Source organism: Harpia harpyja, chromosome 6, assembly GCF_026419915.1.
Source record: "Harpia harpyja isolate bHarHar1 chromosome 6, bHarHar1 primary haplotype, whole genome shotgun sequence".
Classification (NCBI taxonomy): Eukaryota; Metazoa; Chordata; class Aves; order Accipitriformes; family Accipitridae; genus Harpia; species Harpia harpyja.
The window spans coordinates 66,689,839-66,711,886 of NC_068945.1; positions in this window are offsets into that span (position 1 = coordinate 66,689,839).

The window sequence follows — 22,048 nt, forward strand, 5'->3', positions numbered from 1 at the left end:
CTGACCTCCCCCTGCACTTGCAGCCCTAATGAAGGTGCCAGACCCGCAGCTGAGCCCCCTTTTACCTGTACGGTGCGGCAGGTCCAGGCCCTGCCTGCCTGCACCTCAGACTGCCTGCACCTCAGAATTCCTAAACCTCAGAATTCGTAAACCTCAGTATTCCTACACCTCAGACTGCCTGTACCTCAGAATTCCTACACCTCACACTGCCTGCACCTCGGAATTCCTACACATCAGACTGCCTGCACCTCAGAATTCCTAAACCTCAGAATTTGTAAACCTCAGTATTCCTACACCTCAGACTGCCTGCACCTCAGAATTCCTGCAGCTCAGACTGCCTGCACCTCAGAATTCCTGCAGCTCAGAATTGCTAAACCTCAGTATTCCTACACCTCAGACTGTCTGCACCTCAGAATTCCTGCACCTCAGAATTCCTACACCTCAGACTGCCTGGACCTCAGACTGCCTGCACCTCAGAATTCCTACACCTCAGAATTCCTAAACCTCAGAATTCCTACACCTCAGAATTCCTACACCTCAGACTGCCTGCACCTCAGAATTCCTAAACCTCAGAATTCCTACACCTCAGACTGCCTGCACCTCAGAATTCCTGCACCTCAGAATTCCTACACCTCAGACTGCCTGCACCTCAGACTGCCTGCACCTCAGAATTCCTACACCTCAGAATTCCTAAACCTCAGAATTCCTACACCTCAGAATTCCTACACCTCAGACTGCCTGCACCTCAGAATTCCTAAAACTCAGAATTCCTACACCTCAGACTGCCTGCACCTCAGAATTCCTGCACCTCAGAATTGCTAAACCTCAGTATTCCTACACCTCAGACTGCCTGCACCTCAGAATTCCTACACCTCAGAATTCCTACACCTCAGACTGCCTGCACCTCAGAATTCCTACACCTCAGAATTCCTAAACCTCAGAATTCCTACACCTCAGAATTCCTACACCTCAGACTGCCTACACCTCAGAATTCCTACACCTCAGAATTCCTAAACCTCAGAATTCCTACACCACAGAATTCCTGCACCTCAGACTGCCTGCACCTCAGACTGCCTGCACCTCAGAATTCCTGCACCTCAGAATTCCTACACCTCACACTGCCTGCACCTCAGACTGCCTGTACCTCAGAATTCCTGCACCTCAGAATTCCTAAACCTCAGACTTCACAGCACGTTGTTTTGGCAGGCAGGACAGGGCCGGACGCTGCAAAGTGGGGTGTGGGGATGAACTCTGTGAGGGCAGAAAGACGACAGCGAATTGCACACCCGATTTTTCATCACAGGTGTGAAGTTTTGGCTCCTGGCTTCCTCAGTCCCAAAGAAACACAAATTCTTTTTGGTTTTCACGGTGCACATCCAGTGTAATCGGCGCTCTGAGCTTTGTTTCCCTCCTCATGCCGGGAATCCAGTCCCTGATGTGCCTTGTGGGTCCTGCAATGGGGCAAGACCGTGATGCTGGTGGGAGCTGGGGTCCCCCATAATTGAGGTAGCCCCAGAATTTTGAGTACTTTGCTGTGGTGGGAGATCACAGACCCAGTCTGGGGGAGTTCCCAGCTGAGCTGAATGAGACGGGAGTCGTTCATCTCATGGTCTGCATGGGATGTTCGGCACGTCTCTGTAATGATCCCTGCAACAACCCTTTCAAAGAAGGTGCGTGAAACCATGGGAATAGAGACAAACAACAATAAACATAAAGTAAACTTTATTTTGGCAGGATGGTTTAATGCCAAACAGCAAACACTGTCGGATGCTGGGTATAGCTCACATAAAGACAGCCACTTCAAATCCCAGTGGCAACAGCAATACAAAACCCTACGTTAGTTCTGCACTCAGACTTTGAATGATCGTTAAGAACCGTCAGGGTTTTTCAGGTTTAAAAGCTCGTATTGTATCGCTGCTGAGAAGAATAATCATTATAGCTGAATTGTGAGGTTTTGGGGAGATGGAGTCCAGCATGAAGATGTGTCCCTGAAATACAATGAGCTGCCGCTGACCCTTATTTAGTTGGAGCTATACTGGAGTTTGAAGCAGATTTAGGAATTCTATTGGCAGAGGACAGGACTGTATTTATGCCCATCACTGTATTTTCTCTGTATGTTATATCACAGTTCTCTATACTGTATTTCTAACTCCTTAAGAAATCTGCGGTAGCTTCTTGAATGAGTGATCTGGCAGCTTGCCTCCTTGGGCATTCAGCACTTCTAATTACTTACCAAGCACACCTTAATTTGGGGGGAAAAAAATGGAAACAATAACATGAGCCTCTTCCGAGTTTGACAACACAGTTGTAGCGAAAAAGTTCAGAAGAAAGAAAACTTACACTCATGTCCCATCAAGTGTATTTCAAACATCCCCATCTACTATTCAGGCAGGTTTGTTACCATTTCACGATGCTATCGCTCCCACTAATACTGAGGTCACTGAGTAATCGTGTTATTGCAAAGTATTTGGCTATTAGAAGTATTTATAGACTTATGTCATTTGGGCCTAAAGTGGGCTGGTTTGGTTGATTCTCTGATTGTCTAGCTGCAGAAATAATTTTTTTTTCCCAAAACAATCCCTAAAATTCTGTATCTGTCCGAGCCTGGACACACCTATTTCCCATCTTTTCCAGGTAGCTCACTCCAAAGTCTTGCACTAATTATTTGGAGTCTTCCTTTTGACAGCAGCAAGAATTATTTTCTTTTTTGCTTATAATGGGCAGGTGTATCTCCAGCTCGTACCAAGCATGTCAAATCCGATGAGCTGAGAGTTCTAAGAATTATGGCCACTCGCACCACATGATAAAGCGGTGCAAATAAACATGCAACATTGTCTGCAAAGCAAAGCACAACCTTCAACCCCAAAGCAGACAGCATTGTCACTTCAAACTCAAAGTACTACAAGCACTATCTCTATATTAATCAGAAAGTCCTTATCTCCAGCATTGCTTTCGACTGTGGTACTATGCAGTTTATTTCCCCATGGTTAGCTGAAAAAATGGTGCTAGTAAGCAAAGCTACTACTTAAAAAAGATCTGATTTCAAGTTCTAGACTATACTAGACTGTTCCCCTCCTAGTTATGCTACTTTCTACTACAGCAATCTTTCTAGGCAGTGCATTTACAGATGGGTCTATTTTCATAACAACAATGAAAACTTCTTAAATATAAGCAGAAATTGTCTTCACTTTATTTATGGAGGATCTCCCAAGTATCTTCCTTTGGTTTCTTGCCCTTGCAATGCCTGCATTTTTAAAGGAAGGATTGATACAATTCACATACCTGTAACTTTGTGGAAGAAAGAAAACCAGCAGGACGCTTGAATACTAATTTTACAGAATGACAGAATGCCATTGAGAAAAGAACTGGTATCCTATGTTAAAGGAAGGAATCAAATAGTTAATTGTATCAAAAGGTACAGAGAGAAATCACTGTGATTGAAATGTCACAAAGCAATATCACAGCATGACAGTCATTGAGAAAAACTAAAAAGAGACTAGAGTCTGCAAAGGTAGAAAACACAATAATAACGGGAGATTTCAATTCCCTCTAGGAACAAGTCACAACAGGGAGGGCAAAGGCTAAATTATTAGACCCATAAATAACTACCTATTAAAGCAATGAATCAGATAATTCACAAGAAGAGAAGCAGCTCTTCTGGTTAAGTCTGGAAAGTGCATTAGGCGTGGATCAAAATTTATCCATCACTGTTTGTAATAATAACCACAATATACTTGTACACACCTGTATAGGAGCAAAGAAGCCAACAAAATCCATCTAATTAAATTCAGGAAGGCTGCAGGCAGGTAGAGAAATCTCACACAGCTGCCAAGTCTAGAGGTCCCAGACAGACTGGAAATGCAGGAGACATTTGCGGGGTCATCCCCAGCAGTACGCATCTTGGAGGCAGGTGCCTGAAATCTCTTTTTTAGCTATATCTGCAAAGGTGGGGAAGCATTGGCCAGCTCTGCACCCTCCGACAGACCCTCAATGATGCTGAAGTCTGATCTTCCAACTATCTTTATTTTTTTCCTTTAGGATTTTAAACCTTTCCATGTTGGTGTTTTTCCTCTTGAATCCCACTAACGATTGCCATCTCATCAGTCCTACCTCTGTACCTGTCTTTCATATCTCACCTGGCTCCGCTCTATACCTTTTCTTGCAGCTCTTTCTCCCAACTTAGCAATTTTCTCAGCAGTTTGAGATGAGTTTGATGCAGCTGGGTCTCCTAAACTCCTGGGAGAGGAGAGGAGGGGGATTATGGAGATGGAGTTACAGGCAAGACCAAAAGGCTGTGAATGAACTCTTGATTTTCACACTGTGAGAAGTGCCACCAGCCTTGGTTGGGACACCTCATCATACCGACAAGCAACCTGGAAAAGGTGAACAGCCAAGGTGACAAAATTTGCTGTGGATCCTAAATTATTCAGAGTAATCAGCCAAAAGCTGAAAGCAAAAAGTTGCAGAAGGATGGCATAACGCTGGCTGGGTGATGAGATGGCAGATGGGACCCAGTGTTAATGAATGCAAAGCAATGCACACAAGAGAAAATAGCACTAACAAAACACACACAGCGGCAGGCTCTAAATCAGCTGCTTCCATTAAGGAAAGAGATGCTGCATTCATTGTGGATAATTTTCTAGAAATGCCTACTCAGTGCTCTGAAGGAGGCAAGAAAGCATACAGGCTGCTAGGAAGCATTAAAATAAAAAAAAAAGGAGAAAACATACTCATAAATCCAACATGCACATGCACCTTTGAGTGGCCATCTGCACTCCTGGGCATCGCATCCCCTCCAAGAAGCAGCAATGCGATGCAAAAACTTAAAGAAATCAGATGTGTTGACTGAAAAGAGACAGCTGAAGGGGACCCTGAAAGCATTTAGCATCCAAAATGGTATACAAAAGGTAAATAGGGAGTTCTCATTTTTCTCCTTGATGGTGATCTCTGAGAAGGTGTAAAATGAAGCAATGCTGGCAAAAAAAAAGCAGCCTATAAATGCCTCATTTCTTGTAATTTCCCTTAAGCATTGCTAGCAGGTTTTGCTGGATGTGGATAATTTGTACTACATATTGCAGATCTCTGCTGAGGACAAGGGTTGCTAATATGCCAAAATGGCATTAGAGGGCAGTGTGTCGCAACCTAACTGAAGGTCTTTAGGGTGGCAATCGTGGTTGCAGGACCCCCCCCCCCAAACCGCTGGGGATCAGGAGAGCAGGGCAGTTCCCACCCACACAGGTGGGAAATGGTGGGGACCACAACGTGGCACAAAAGCAAAACATCAGGGCTGCTCAGAGAAGTGTCGATCGGGTTAAAAAAGTGGTTAAATCCCATCAGATGGTGGTGGTTTCCAGCCAACGGTGGAGGTCTGAAGCAGAGAACCAACCCCGCTGGACATCACATTTTTTGTGGTGGCCCTGGCAGCACCTTCAAACCTTTCTGGACTTTTTTTTCTTTCTTTTTTTTTCAACAATACCTGCTTGGTTATCACTGCCGTCTTCCTAATGACCTTCAGCACTGCCCACAAGGCAAAATGAAATATGAAGAGGAAAGTGCCAGAAGAAAATTTATCCTGGCTTGGGAAGATTGGCTTTGGTTTGCTGGCTTGAAAAAAAACAACTTGAAGGCATAACAACCTGAAAGAATTGAAAATAGTTAGAAAGGCATTTGAAATATTCTTTCTTCTACTAAGGGAACAGCTGAAAATGCCACTAGGAAAGCAATGAAGAAAACAGCATATTTTTGCCATATATAGAATGACCCAAAACCCCAGAAAATTGTGGCTTTTTTTTCACCTAGATTTTACTTACTTCACATTTTTACCTCATTTCATATTTTGGCTGAGTTCTGTAACGAAAATGACTAAGAAGTGTCTCAGAACAGAAATATTTCATCACAGATGAAGTTTCTGACACACATATTTCAATATTTTTGATAACAACTAAAGAAATCTCCGTTGCTATTGACACTGCACAGTGGAGTGTTTTTGTTTGGCCAGTGATGGGGAAAAAAAAGCTACAAATGAGGAAATGACCATTTTGTCCTACCGTCACTGTCTTAAGCTTGTTTGAAGAACTGAGAAAACACGTTGAAAATGTAACAGTGAAAATATTACACATGGCTAGACTCGGTACAGATGGGATGTCTGCTGTCACTGAGGGAAAAAAATGGTTGTGCTGCTCTGCTAGAGGAAGGGTTTGGATAGGAAGTTATTCAGATCGCCTGCATTAGCCATAAAGAGGCTTTTTGTGCCAAAAATGCAGGTTTCTTACATGCTTAAAATCCCACTGTCTGAGGCATCAATAAAATCAGAAGGATTTCGGGAGGTTTGTGTTTGCTGGGAGTTGGACTTGATGATCCTTGTGGGTCTCTTCCAACTTGAGATATTATAGGATTCTATGATTTTACAAAAATGAAGAGAGGGGGAGAAAAAAAAAGTTAAACCTCCATTGCATTGGTCATCATCTTTAAAACTAATAGCTTTGAGAAAGATTTTGGAAGCCAAGGCAAACAGTGAGGAAGGATTTGGAAGAAAAGGAGAAAATCAGCTTTACAAGCTGGCTTGCCTGCCTTTCCAACCATTACTGTGCATGTCTGTGGTGCGGTGAAACCTTTCACTCTAGCCTTACTATCTGTCTTTTAGTTTTCTCTTATATCAGAGCCAAACCTTAGCTGAACCATTATTTTTTTCAAAAATTTCATTAGCTTCCACTCCTTTTTAAAGATCAAGTGATGTTAACTGCTACAGTGGAGATCCTTCGCTATTAGACTTGTCTCCAGGTTTGAAGATTTTATGCCAGGAAAGACCATTTGTTAAATTCACTGAACCTTTTACCTTGTAAAAGGGCTGGTTCCCTTTTAGAATCACTTAGCCTCTTCAGTTTTCCATCCTAAAATATTGCTTCAATCTACTGCAGGTTTAATAGTGACACTAATGCATTTCCTATGGTTTTGAGAGCCCAACTGGAGACCGTTTGAAAGGTTCTGGGCATCTATTCTCTGCAAATGAAAACATCTTGAGTTGAGTACTCAAAACCAGGAGTCTCAGACAGCAATTTTCACCATCAGCTGAAACATCTGAATGAAAGCTCCCTCCAAATTTACAGGTACATTTTTTGAACTGAAATACAATTCTGGATTTGAGATTAAATTCTAAGAACTGTGGGTTGTTACTGAGTGATATGACATCTCTCTGGAAATGCATCTGTACTGATGATCTACAGATAGGTAAAGCTAACCTTCCGCTTGCTGCAGATTATATCAAATTCTGATGAACAACCATTTTCAGTCCAAAACAGCTGAATCCAAGAACTTAAGGTTGCAATGAGAATACTCTGAGCTCCTGTCATGATGGCCATCATGACATTCTTGGCATAACCAGAACTATTTGGTGTTAATAGCACACTGATAGGCACTAAGATGTTCATAGATAGTAATAGGTTGCCCGGAGAGGTTGTGCAGTCTCCATCCTTGGAGGTTTTCAAGACCCAGCTGAATAAAGCCAGTTGGGATCTCATAATGAACCTTATGTTAAGCAACAGGTTGGACCACTCCTTTCCAATCTGAATTATTCTGTGAGTCTGTGATTATGTCTATGGGTTTGTTACTTGCTATAACTCTCCAGAGAGGTGAGACCAAGGAAAGGACTTAGCATCCAAGCTTGCTCTGGATTACTGACCAAGTGCTCTGATCACTAGGGAAATGTGCAAAAGGAGTTCTCCTCCTGCTCCTCCTCCTCCTCCTCCTCCATTAGTTGTTTAGCTCAGAAATGGCATGAGAACTATAAAATGCAAGTGGATAGTGGCATGTGCTGTGTTCCCTGAATCAGCCACCTGCTCAGCCTCACCTCAGTGAATTTCCTATTGCCTCATTCCAGGTGACAACTTGTTCTCCATAGAGGAGCACTATGCCAGATGTCCAGATAAGACCTGTTATGTCAATAGAGAGAGCTGGATATTTCCCTCGAACCCTTTGAATCATTCTAGGAACACCCTGCATTCTTGCTAGTGACCACATGGATAGCCCAAATACTTAAGATCATAGAATCATAGAATCATAAAGTGGTTGGAAAGGACATTAAAGATCATCTATTTCCAACCGCCCCTGCCATGGGCAGGGACACCTTCCACTAGACCAGGTTGCTCAAAGCCCCATCCAACCTGGCCTTGAACACTGCCAGGGTTGGGGCATCCACAACCTCTCTGGGCAACCTGTTCCAGTGCCTCACCACCCCCACAGTAAAGAATTTCTCCCTTACATCTAATCTAAATCTACCCTCTTTCAGTTTAAAGCCATTACCCCTTGTCCTATCACTACATGCCCTTGTAAAAAGTCCCTCTCTGGCTTTCTTGCAGGCTCCCTTTAGGTACTGAAAGGCTGCTATCAGGTGTCCCTGGAGCCTTCTCTTCTCCAGGCTGAACAACGACTCTCAGCCTGTCTTTACAGGAGAGGTGCTCCAGCCCTCTGATCATTTTTGTGGCCCTCCTCTGGTCTTGCTTCAACAGCTCCATGTTTTTCCTGTGCTGAGGACCCCAGAACTCAGGATATGGTTGGCTATCCTAAAATATCATGTCAGATTATTTTACCCAGGCATCTAAAAGGTGTAGGCCACCTAAATAGTCCCTCCATTTCTGATCATCAGCCTACATCCCACATAGTAATCTGATTTTACACATTCCAACACCCTAGTGCAAGCCCAACTGTCATGATTTCACAGAATCAGAGAATGGTCGAAGGGACCTCTGGAAGTCATCTTGTCCAACCAGCTGCTCAAGCAGGGCCACCTAGATCTGATTGCCCAGGACCATGTCCAGATGGCTTTTGAATATCTCCAAGGACGGAGAGACTCCACAACCCCCCTGGGCAACCTGTGCCAGTGCTCAGTCACCCTCCCAGTAAAAAAGGGTTTACTGATGTTCAGAGGGAACCTCCTGTGTGTCAGTTGGTGCCCATTGCCTCCTGTCCTGTCACTGGGCACCACTGAACAGCGCCTGGCTCCGTTGTCTTTGCACCCTCCCTTCAGGTATTTATAAATATTTGTAACACTCCCCTGAGCCTTCTCTTCTCCAGGCTCAACAGCCCCAGCTCTCAGCTTTTCCTCATATGTGAGATGTTCCAGTCCCTTCACTACCTTCATGGCCCTTTTCTGGACTCTCTCCAGTATGTCCATGGTCTTTAGATTGGATTCAGGTCTCTTTATGGAATTGCTGGTCTCCAGTTATGGGATTTATTACCCAAGCTGGTGATTTCATGTAATTTAAAGGCTGCTCTTCTGAAGAGCATCACAAAATCTCACCTAGACTGTGCAAGGGATTGCCAACTTGTAAACAGAAGTTCAACTTCTCTTCCATGTATACAGCCTTTTGTGCTGGGACATGTTCTCATCTGTTTTTTTCTATGGCTTTTTTCCTGTGTGCAGTATCATTGGCCCTAAAGTATGTCCAACTAAATAGCATTGAGGTGAATTTTTGAAGCTAAGATGAAGCTGTGACATTCAGAATCTTTTGAATGAAGGGCTGCTGGTTTGGAGTAGTCCTAGAGGACTAGGAGAATCCTGGAGGATTTACATATCAACCCTTCAAGATTGTCTCTGCCACAGAGGTCCTTGATGCAAACAGGGACAGGTATATTGGAACATCCTCATCCTCGAGGTTGGGAATGGACCACTCCGGTCTAAATGGTACTACTCTGCTTTAGGATTCAGACCTTCAGCAAGCCCCAGGCAGCATTTTCCAGCTGTTAAGCAACGACACCTCCTGGACCGGAGTAGGACCGCGTATATTAGATATATAGACATAAAAGATCAAATAAGGTGTCTTATACAATTATAGTATAATTCACCTCACCCAATTTTAGCTATCTAAAACTGAGATGCCCAGTAAGTTTTCAAGTGTGAGCTATAGCCAGGTGGTGAATCATCTCTAGAAGACATCCATGGAACAGCACTTTCTTAATTAACTGGGACAGTTTCCATATTCCACCTTATGTCCCAGGAGTTATTCTTGTTCATAGTTTTCATTTTATAAAAAACGTTTGTGTGCCTTGAGGTTTTTGGTAACTCTACAATTCACAACATACTGCTGTATAAGAAACAGAGCGCCGTGTGTTTATTCAAAGTACGCCATCTCACGCAGGAGAGAAGAACTTTTATCTTCCATATTATAAAACAACCCAATGACTGGAAGTTAAGACAAGATTAAGGACAAAGGCTGATTATTCCAATTATTCTGCACTTTTCCAGGTAGGATTTCTTGCCTCTTCCTTTGGAGATACTATCCTGATAATTGGAAAAGGGCCTGATACTGAACTACATTGATGGGTAATCTAGCCCAGCCTGTCAACTCCTATGTTTCGTAAGAAAAAGCACTGTGGCCGGAGATAGGGTACACTGAAGTCCTTAATGATCTGTTCCCACGGCATCAAGGGAGGCAAATGAAGAAAATTGAATGCTGAGCTTTCATCTTTTAAAATATGAAAATGTTCACCGTGTCTCTTGTTTTTCCTTCTACACTCTTTCCAATTTATGTAAAACCAAGACCTTAACCATAAGCGAGCAATGGCCAGCTGTGAACATTGTCCATCCTTCTGTTCCTGAAAACCAAGGAAGGTATCAGAAAAAAAACCCAACCCACTCTTCAGGTAACAGCCTTGTAAACATCATTATCTTCACCATCAGAGCAGACTACATGCACGTAAAAGGATGTGTTATCAAAAATATCTATAATGGTGACCTTAAAAAAGTACAAGAAGTGCTAATGAATTTCTTGTTATTTTAGAAAGGGACTTTCTTCTCCGTTGGCACGGAGAGCTTCCTGAAGCAAAAACAAATGAAGCTCTTCTCTATTTCTTTTAAAATGTAAGGTAGAAAACTTTTTGACTAAGCTTCTGCTCAGTTGTTTTATAGCTATTCAGAATTTGGAGGTGATGCTCCGAATGAAGACTTTTAAAGTATTGTCTTTGCTGAAAGACTGCATGACGTTAAGCAGAAGAACATAGAGGCATCTCTGCAGTTACAATCAAGATTGTTATCAACAATTTATTGTTATCAACAGCTTACAGGTATTGGGCAGGGGGGAAGGCAGGGAAGTGACTTCCCCGGGCCACATTTGGAGTTAGTGGAAGAGCCAAAGTTAGGATGAGGTACTCTCAGCTGTCTCCTCTGGGCTCATCCTTCTGATGCTTGTTGCCTTCAGTGGCAGGTCCTTCTCATGAAGCTCTCCCTCTCTTAGCTCATCTGCTTTCTCAGTTACATTTGTTGGTTATGATTTCTCATTTTAAAGCCCCGTGATGGAGCTGGACGTTGCTGGGATGGAGCCTTCCAAGGGCAGAGCCAGGCTGTCCCACCATGGGGAGCTCATGGCAATCCTTGTGGCAATGAGTCAGTACCAGCACCTCTGCTCTGACAATGTCACTTTTCAGGGAGCATGAGAAGCTGAGGTTTGGCTGTGCATGGCCATTTGGGATGCCACAGCAACCAGAGTGCAAACCCAATTGTTTTACAACAGGTGCAGTTACCTCCTCCCTCCTGAAACCCAAAGGGGAATTTTTGCTTCTGAGTTTCTCCTGCTAAAAATTATTCCATATGTTAACGCTGACTAGCACTGCAGGCCACACTGAGCCACAGTGAGAAGAGGGTGCTGGTTTTGTGCCGAGCTGAAGCAAGCTATATCCTTGGTACTTGTCCAGTTTCACCATGTTTTCTTCTCTCCCCTCCCTCTATGGTTAATTTATCAAAGCACAAGGGCAGTGCCCATTGAAGACACAGCAGAAAGACTCCAAATCTGGACTCTGTCACACTGCAAAACTTGATAAGGTGAAAAAAGGAGCAAGCTATACATAACAATGTCTGGGCCAAGAACTGGGAAAGAAACCATTCATTTTAATGTCTTCATGCAAATCTTTAATTTCATAATCTTCTTAATTTCACTTAGGAGAGATGATACAGATGTGGTCATCTTGGTGGACATGGTTTGAACACTAAACAGTCAAGCAGGTCGGTATTATCCTTCTATTATACTTTATATTTTCATATTATCCTTTATCTGTTCTTTCTATAGTATCTCAGCCACACATATCTGGCATAACATCTGGAGTACTTTCCTCTTCTAACTTTAAATGAGCTGACAAAACACTCCAAATTGAGGAGGCTTAGTATCTGGCTTTTATTAGTCACATCAAATATCTCGGATTTTCCACTTGCTCACCATGAAAATGGCTAATGAGATTATTTTCTGTTGAGTGCTACTCTTTGTGTCATGCAGGTAACAGATGCAATGAAGATGGTCATGAGGGCATCTGAGCAAGGGGCAGTTAGAGTCTGACTGATATGAAGTAAATCAGCCCCAGGAAATCTTGTCCTCTCTTCACTGCTTCAACACAAGTCACAAGACAGCCTCTGTGTAATATGAGGCCATGTGAAACCCCACCCCCAAATCCTCACTTTCAGAGACTTCTTTCTTCTACTTTGAAAAAAAAATTTTTTTTAATAATTTCCTATATTAAAAGAAAGTTACAGTTGCAAGCCAAACTCTCCAGATGAGGAAATGTTGATCTCTGGGAATTAGAAATAAAGAAATTTAGCAGCTTGGAGCATGCACCTTAGGACAGAGCCTGTAATTGTAAGATTGTTTAATACTTTCTTCATAGGACCCTATTCTCCTATATGGCTGTTTGTGGTTACCAACATGCAGCGATCAAAATAGATAGGACTTCAGAAGGGCTGAACTGTGATAATCATCAGAGGTATTAACAGAGAAGAGACTGCATGTATGCCCATAAGAGATACAAAAGATCCCACGTGTTGCTTTTCCATCCAATTTCTTGCCTGCAGTAAATGTTGCCGTACCCTTTTGAAGCACGAGATCGTCCCACGTGTGACAGGATTCTGCTGGATGAAAGTGGTCTCCAGCAAAGTTTGCACATTTCTTGTGCAGTTGGGAAATGCAATCAGATTCAAAGCCGATTGCACTCACTGTCAGGGCTCAGAGTCTCCGGCTGAGGACCCTTTTTCAGCACTGAATGCTCTCTGGTTACAATGAGCTTTGTCCTGGCCTTGGGGAAAAGGTTTGAGGCCATTTGCCCCACACGAGTGAGTCCTCTGCAACCTCCAAAGCCAACTAGTGGGCAGTTCCCTTGGTTGGATGGATGCAGGTGATGAAATAGGGTCTGGCTATAAAGTGTGGACAGTTCAATTTATGAGGGTCAGAGAAGAACTTCCTTGGGGTAAGCATACTTCTGTTGAACAGCCTGATAAATAGCTGCTGGTTTTTTTGGAAAAACAGCTACAGGGCATGAAATATGAACTGCTTTATGGAAATTACTCCTGCACTTCATTAGCATGGTTTATAGTCAGTTTGATCCAGTCTAGGTCACCTTTCTCCTTCCTTCTCCCCCCAAGCACCGGAGAGGCACTGTCCATTGGAGACCCCGAAGAGCACAAGTGTTAGGAGTGGTGTGGACATGTTGGACCTTTCAATACTCCAGATTTGCCAGCTGCAGTTCATTGCTTTCACCTTTAATTGCATTCACCTCCAAGAGTGAAGTTGCCCAGAGCTCAGCCCCAAAACCCGCTGTGCTCCAGTATTTATAACCTGTGCACAACACCACAAGAGCCGGAGGGATAGTGAGGTTGGTGATAGGGTCTGGATCCAGGACTGTTCACAGACATGCTAGCTCATCTGAGTGAAGGGGTTAAATCTGATGGTAGGGAGATTATTTTTGCCAAGGTCCCTAAGCACTGGGAGACAGTTACAGACACCAAGGCAACGCAGGGCAATTTTTGCTGCTAATTACAGGAGATGGCGTTTGTTTGCGACAGTCGAAAACCAGGTAGGAGGTTTGGTGGGTATCCTCAGACCAAATGTGACATCTGCAGCATTTGGGCGTTCGGCTTGTTTTTAGCCAGTGCGGAGAAGCAGACAATTCCGTGGTGCAGTTCATCTCACTCAAATGCAGACATCTAAAATAGGTCATCTGAGCTGTGCCTACTCATCTCCGTTGACTGCAACAGCAGATGGGTGCCTAGCTCAAAAGTCTGCGTCTACACCAACATCTAATATTAAGTGAGAAAAAGTGAAAACCACCTCGGTCCCAAAGTGTTTTCTTGTCTGGCAGTCAAGCTTCCCTCTAGAGAAAGAGATGAAGTGTTCTGAAATCCTCAACAGGCCTGTTGGGTTACTCAGAGCTTTGCACCTCAAACATCCATCACCCCGTGCTCATTTGCTAATCCCAAGGTCTCCATCCCAACCCCACCCTTCTCCACTGCACAAATAGTGCTCCGTCTATGAAAATGGTACTAGGGTAACAGTAATAAAATGGGTCATGGAAATCTAACCCAATGGAAAGGATACACCAGTTAGCTATTTGTTTAATATTTCACCCATAAGTTTCTCTCTTCAGATGTCCAGCTCTGTTGACTAGCATCAGTGCTCCCATGTTAGCCAGAGCAATGCTTAATTGCCCCATTTTAGACTGCCTTCATCTACAACCCCTTGAATGCTGGTGTCAGTGCAGTATTTGAGAACAGCTGAATGTGCATTAGAAAAACACCCTACAGAGAAAATCCTAGAGCAACCACAGGAAATTATGATTTTAAAATTATGTCCCGAATCATGAGGTCTGACTTTTGTAGCATAAGCTCAGCCTGAGTTACTCCAGCAGTAATTTGAAGGGTTGCTCTTGATACTGTAAGCAGCAGCTTGGGGACTCATCAAAAAGATGTTGTAAAAAAGTCCTGAGCCTCATTAGGAGCAAAAAACAAGGCATGAACCCTTATTCTGCAGTGACAAAAGGGTCAGCTTTAATAATTAATGCTCAAGGAGGAAAAAACTCCTGTTATTTTCTGTTTCTTAAGCCTGGCTGATGCAAAGTTCATCCTGACCTTTCTACATTCAGCTTTTTATTTTCTGACTCTCTACTTCCTTCCTGAGGACCACACCAATTTTCTCACTCATACACTAACATTTCTTGGTTAGTGGTTAGATTTAGAAACCTCCAAGTTATTCTAGCTGAAGAACTTTTCTAAATATTTCCCATCACTACTATTTGCATTTAGAAGTTCTTTTTTGCATTTCTGTAAGGAATCCTCAAAATCTGGACAGTTCAGAAGTTTTTTTCACTCCCAGGGAAAAGGCACTAGATTAAGATCATCTAAAAACTGATGCAACCGTTTACATTTATTTCTGTTGCATAGTGTTTAGCCCCAGTTCTTGGAACATCTACAACAGCTTCCTATGAGGTGGTAAATTCAGAGCTGACTCAACAGAATTCATACAGCTGATATTAACTGTGCCTTCACTGAACTAAAGGAAGACACTGAACTGTGCCTTCCTAAACAGAAGCATCTAACCCCCTCATAAAACTAAAGAACATGTAGAAAGCTGCCTTGTGACATGCAGCAGAAAGATTTCTAATGGCGGTCTTCAACCATGGGAAGTTCACTTGGTAATACAAGGGTCAAAGGTGGGATGGGAATAGTATAATGTAGCAGTCTGTGCTTTAAAAATTTCTGGAGGTCAGGTTCGCCTCCTCTGATTTTAAATGTCTATAATAAAGGGTACCTATGTGTGAGTTTATTATCTAGATCCTCTTTATTTTCAACTTGGAAAAACCAATACTTACAGGGCATGTTCTATCTGACCTATTTAAAACATCTTTTCTAAGATACAGCCCTGCCCTAGTTGAGTCTACTTGTCTTCATTGATGGTAAAAGGAGTCTAGACAGCCAGCTCGGGTGTTTGTCTCCCATGTGAGTCTCCAAAGGTGTTATGACTCCCACCATTGGTGTCTAATTATCAGCTAGAGAAGAAAATCTTCTTGGTTAGACAAAGGCAGATATTACATATCCAATGCCCAAGACTCTACTATGTAGAGTTTCTGTCTGATTTCTGTGGCAACAATGCCATTATGTTATGCAAAAATGTGCATTTGTTCATTTAGTCTTAGACCTCTGTACAGTCACAGACCCCTTTAAAACTGAAGGCCAAGCACTTTCTCTGGGCTAAAGAAGGTATAATGTGTACAAAAATCAGTCAGACTCTGAGACTTCCCAGAGAGGTTGGTTAGATGACAAATAAGAGCTAATGATAATGCAGAAGGACTTTCTCAGACTATAAATTATAGGGTTAGAGCACTGGTTGCAGCTTGCTGGGCTGCGAGTCTAGAAAGTGAGGAGGAAGGGCACAATCCTTACCAGACCCTAGACTCTAGTGCTGGAAGAAAACTTGAGGGGTCATCTAGTCCATGTCTAGGCACAACCAGCTCCACCTCTATCACTGCTGAAGACTGTTATCTTGTCCCCTTTTCCATCATCATTCCTCAGACAGTCTCAAGTTATTCAGTCTTTCCTTTTAGGAAATGTTTTCTAGACCCCCCTTGTCATTCTCGTTGCTTTCCTCTGAACTGTCTTCTGCTGGTCCATGTTTTTCTCAAAGTGTAGTGCCCACAACTGGGCACAGCATCCTGTGCATGGCTTTATTGTCACAGCATAAAACAAGGGATTGCTTTGCATGTGTTATACATTTCAGTGAGATTTACATTTTTTACGTGTGACATCATTGTCAATTGGTCTTCTGCATGTAAGCCCTGGTTCGTTTTCAGAAGAACAGCTGTCTAATCAGTGATGCCACTACTCCATTTCATAGGCTGTTTTATTCTGCCTACATGTAATACTTGCACTTTTTCTTTAAATTGCACCCTAATTTTTTTGTCCAGTGTATTGAGGTCACTTTGAATTTCCTTCCTGCCCTCTAATATATTCACGGTCTCTCCTGGCTTAGTATCTTCTGCAAATGCAGTAAAGATTGTCTATGTTCGTCATCCAGATAACTGTTGAAAATACTGAACAGCGTAAGACCCACATTATAACCTGGGGAACACCCTTCAATACATCCTTCTCTTCTGACAGTTAATCGGTGCCACTCAATATACTCTTCCATTTGACACAGTTTTGAACCATTTTAAGGGCACTTTCTTTTCAGGGATTTTCCAATCAATTTTGTACTCACCTTATAATTCAACTAGGTTATATTTCCCTAACTTGACAGATAGTGTAAAAATTCTTACTAAAGTCAAGCAAAGAGACAGATTGTCTTGGGTAAGGAGCTCACTACAGAGGCTGTCTTAAGACTTGTGCACTTTACAGGATTAAGTATACTTGATTAACTATAACTTGATGGTAATAAAAAGGAGAAGGGAAGGAACAAATATGATCACGTAATCATTTATCAGTTTATTTTAAGGTCCTGCAATTTTTCTGCTCAGGCCAGAGGAATGATGATTGCAAATAAGATTATCTATAGAAGAAAGTTATCTCTACTATGCAGCTGTATTTGCATGGGGAAGTACTAAAGAACCCAATCTAGGCATCGCTGTGTTAATGAAGTTGTGGCAATACTCACTATGTGGAAACTAAATATATCAAGAGTTTTTCACATAAGCCGGAAGCGCAGCCAGACACTAAGTCTGAGAAGAATAAGTTTAAAAATTAAGCCTCCTCCAGATCTGCTCATTAGACACTGTTTTATTGTAATAATAATGTTCTTGGTGTTTGATTCCCACAGGGAAATACGAGGCGATGTTTTGGCTGTTGCTGCATACTAACCTGATGATTTTGGAGAACAGCACCAACAGCCAAAAAAGCCAACACAATGTTGGGTGTCGTCACTGGGAATGGGACAGAGAAGATTATTTTGCTGCCATATAAAACCTTGGTGGGCCTACACATGGGGTAGCTGGTGCCGTTGTGGTCTCTGCATCTCAAAAAAGATGTAGTGGAATTGGAGAAAGTCCAGAGAAGGACAACTAAAATAATCATGGGGATGGAGCAGTTGCCTTACAAGGAGACACAGCCAAGGTCTAGGATGGTTCAACATGGAGAGGCGGAGGATGTGGGTAGGTTATCTGTATCATGAAGGTGAGGGATATGGTGAATGCAGACCATTAGCCACCAAATCCCACAATAACAGAACTAGGAGACATTTAGTAGAACATCAGTTTAAAACAGATTAAAGGAGTCCCTTGATTGCACAATGGGTTCTTTAGCTTGCTGCCAGAGGAGGTTGTGGAGACCAATAGTACTGGGAGGTTGTCACAGTTTAACCCCAGCCAGCAACTAAGCACCACACAGCTGCTTGCTCACTCCCCCCCAGTGGGATGGGGGAGAGAATTGGAAGGGTAAAAATGAGAAAACTCATGGGTCGAGATAAAAACAGTTTAATAATTGAAAATAATAATAATTTGTAACTAAAATGAAAATAACAAAGAGAAATAAAACCCAAGAAAGATGAGTGATGCAAATGAAAACAATTGCTCACCACCAACCAACCGACACCCAGCCAGTCCCCAGCAGCAGCCCCCCCTGCCAGCCTTCCCCCCAGCTTTATATGCTGAGCATGACGTCCCATGGTCTGGAATATCCCTTGGGTCAGTTGGGGTCAGCTGTCCCGGCTGTGTTCCCTTCCCAACTCCTTGTGCCCCCCCAGCCTGCTCGCTGGTGGGGTGAGAAGCAGAAAAGCCCTTGGCTCTGGGTAAGCACTGCTCAGCAGTAACCAAAACATCCCTGGGTTATCACACTGTTTCCAGCACAAATCCAAAACACAGCCCCATACTACCTACTAGGAAGAAAATTATCTCTATCCCAGCCAAAACCAGCACACAAGTTCAAACGGGGATGACACCGTTGATGGACAGCAGGTCCGTAAATAGATCCAAAAGGTATGGACAAGAGATGCAGCTTTTAATGCAAAAGCCATGGACACCTGGAGAAATGAGGGGGTTGGAAGTAGCCTGGTTCAAGTGTCCTCCTGGACTAGCACCTCCTGCTGCCATTGCTGGAGGCAAAAGGCTTGGCTAGAGGCACTATTGGCCTGGTCCAGCAAGGCTGTTCTCACGTTTCTTGTACTAATTTGTATAAACCTTGAGGTTTAGGAACTCGCACTCACTGGCCTGTGAGGGTGGCTGAGTTTTGTGTTTTTTTCTTTCACACAGCAAGATCTTTAGGGACCCTGCATTGCACTGGAGTCTTCATACTAGGCTGTTCTTGCATACACAGCTCAGAGCTGTTTGTCCAACAGAGAGTTTTATTCGAAGCAGTTTGTGTTTCAGAAAACCAGGGAATTTCCTATCTCTCCGTGGATGTGAACTAAAGGTCCATATACTTAATTTGATAGCAGTGAGCCATAGTATAACAAATACTTATGGAGAAATCTATGATGAGAAGTATAATAAACACAGAGGAAGGAGAGCTGTAGATTCTTGCTCTCCACTTTGGACTGGAGGATGAAGTCCTCCTACTACCTGCTGAGGGGTAGGATCACACCAGGTACCTTTCAGTGCACACATCCCCTCCAGCTTTTGAGATGGAGCATCATCAGTTGATAAAGGACATAAAGTGATTTGTTTAATGGATTTAGCGCAACATTGAATACTGGACCCTCAAGGTCTCTTTCAGTTTTATGGTCCTCACGTATTTATTACAGAACTCTGCATCAGTGAAAGGAATAGTTAATAAGAGTATAATGAACCACATGCAGGATGTTTGACAGGCACGACTGTTCTCAGTCACTAAATAAGCAATTTAAATTCTCTTTTCAAATTCAGTATGGATTTTCAGGGTGGATTTGTTTCATCCAGCTGTAGCTGCCTAAAAGACCTGTGTTTGGTTTAAATCAGTTACGCTGGTTTAACAGTTGTCTGCAGATAGGAGGGAGGGAGAGGAGTTCAGATGGGTGATTCAGCCAGTAGATGTAGATGTCCAGAAGAGGAGGTGAATCACTCTCTAGATACACTTGTTGACTTTCTTCATTGACTCAAGGGGGAACCCTGACAACTATGTTGACCATACAACTGTCTCTTGACTTGAACCTAAATCCTTGTTGACCTTGCAATATGCTCCATTTAAGATGCAGAATTTCTGTGCCTCATGTCAGATCTGTCTCACTTTTATGGGAAATAAAAAGCACTTAAAAACAGTTTGGCCATTGTAAATAATTAGGTTGGGTGAAAAAATTCTGATGATGATTTCTAGCATGTGGTATAACTAGGGCTTTTCCATACCTCTGCTTTGCAGCAGAGCTGGATGCTGCTGTGGAGGATGGGAAGGGCCGTTGTGCATGGCATCTTTAATGACTTTTCTTGAAAATACTAAGCACAGTCCTCTAAGTAATCTGTAAAGAAAGCCAAGGGTGGCCTATTTAAGTGCAAAACCTAGCTATTTGAGCTTCAGCTGTTCAGTAGCACTGTATCCCATGCCTAAGGTAAAATTCCCAATACATTTCCTCCCCAGTAAAAAAAAAAAATAATGTGAGTTTACAACCACCATTACCATAATTTTAAGGACGTATAAGCAATATACTGATTAACAGAGTTTAGTTAGCTATTAGAGCCACCCCCACACCCTCCTGGCAAGGTCCATATGAAGTGTTATTCCCTTGAATAGAGGGCTCATGTAAGAGTGATTCAAGGGAGAAAAATTGAATTAAAGGAAGAAAATACAAAGCTTGCTTATTTTAGTGAGTTATGTGGATATTTACTGATGCCTTGAACAGGGAAGGATTGCAGTAAGATCACAGCGTTGTCCTTTCTTTAAGCTGGCTTGTTTCTGCTTGCAACATCATTGGATTTATAAAACAAGCAATGCCCAACTGAAAATTTAATACCACTCTGTTTTATTTGAGGTGGTGACGTAAAGGGGCCAAGTCTCCTAAGTCTCAGGAGATCTTGATACAGACCTCTATGAATTTCTGTTTTCTCCCCAGCTTCTAAATGATTCTGCTTTTTTCTATCAGATAAAACTGCACCAGATGATTCACTGTAAAATCAGCTTACTGCCTCCACTACTCAGACCTCCAGACCAAACAAATAGGTGCGCTAAGAGTTTTAAAAGCACTTGCAGGATTTCAAAAGGCCCTTGTTAAACCTAGACCTAAAGAAGGCTGGAGCTGTGTCTGTGTTTTACTCCCTGGCAACTCCATTTCAGCATCTTTCTTGGTCTTGTGGCATTGTATAAAAATAATCTTCATAATCTTGTCTGTGGTGACCTGGGCCATGTGACAGGCTCTTTTCCTGCCAGCTCTGTGGTGAAAAAGAGGACTTCTCTGAGCAGCAAAACTCTGATGATCAATGGAAGAAAGTCAACAGCACCTTCTTTTCCCCCTACACCTTCCTAGATGCTCAAGATGCTCCTATTTCCCTCCATCACTTCCCAGTTTTCCACTGTTTTCACAGTGCCTCCCCTCCTTTATTGCCACACACCTCTGTGGCTAACATCTAATGTTAATCATCTAAATTATAATGCTAATTATGTATTTTTCTCTTAAGCCCCTGTTTTTTCCATGCTTAGATAACTTTCCCCTTTGCTGGGTCCCTCTGTTCTCACCCTCCCCTTCTCTGCCTTGCTCTGGGTTGGGTCAGTTGCTTGCAGAAACAGCACTGTTTTTTCCTGGAATCGTTCAGCAAGCTGACCTATTTCACAAAGCTGACCTAACTAATTGCTCTCGCAAGCGGTAACCGTTTTTTTCTGACCTTTAAAAGGTCTAAATGCTGAGTTATGGGTCTTTCTCATGCAAACTGTGCTTGTAGCAATTAGCCACCTGGGGTCACCGTTCTTTCCAGTACAACAACTGACTGTACATTGCATGTTCTTGCTAGGATAAAAACTCACCATTTTTAATAAAATCTTAGTAGCTATTATCCACCTACACTATGATTTGCTGCTTGAAAGCAAATGGCTGTGTGAAAGAGGGAGCGCATCTCAGCTCACCTGCTGAAAAAAGACCTTTTTTCAGCAAAAGGAAAAATTCAGCTTGTTGAGAATCTGCATCTGCAGTCCAAACTGCTGCCCTCTGTTTAGAGTTTGCAATCCTTAATTGACTGGCAGGATTCTGAATACCTGAGAGAGGCAGATTGAGCTGAAGGACTGCAGAAAAGGTCCCCCATCTCTGTCTCCATCGTGCAAACAGCTATGAAATTAAATAGTTTGACCAGGCAAGAAATAGAAGGAGATGTTGGGGAGTAAATACCTGCACCTCCAAAGAACAGACCCCATGTTTAG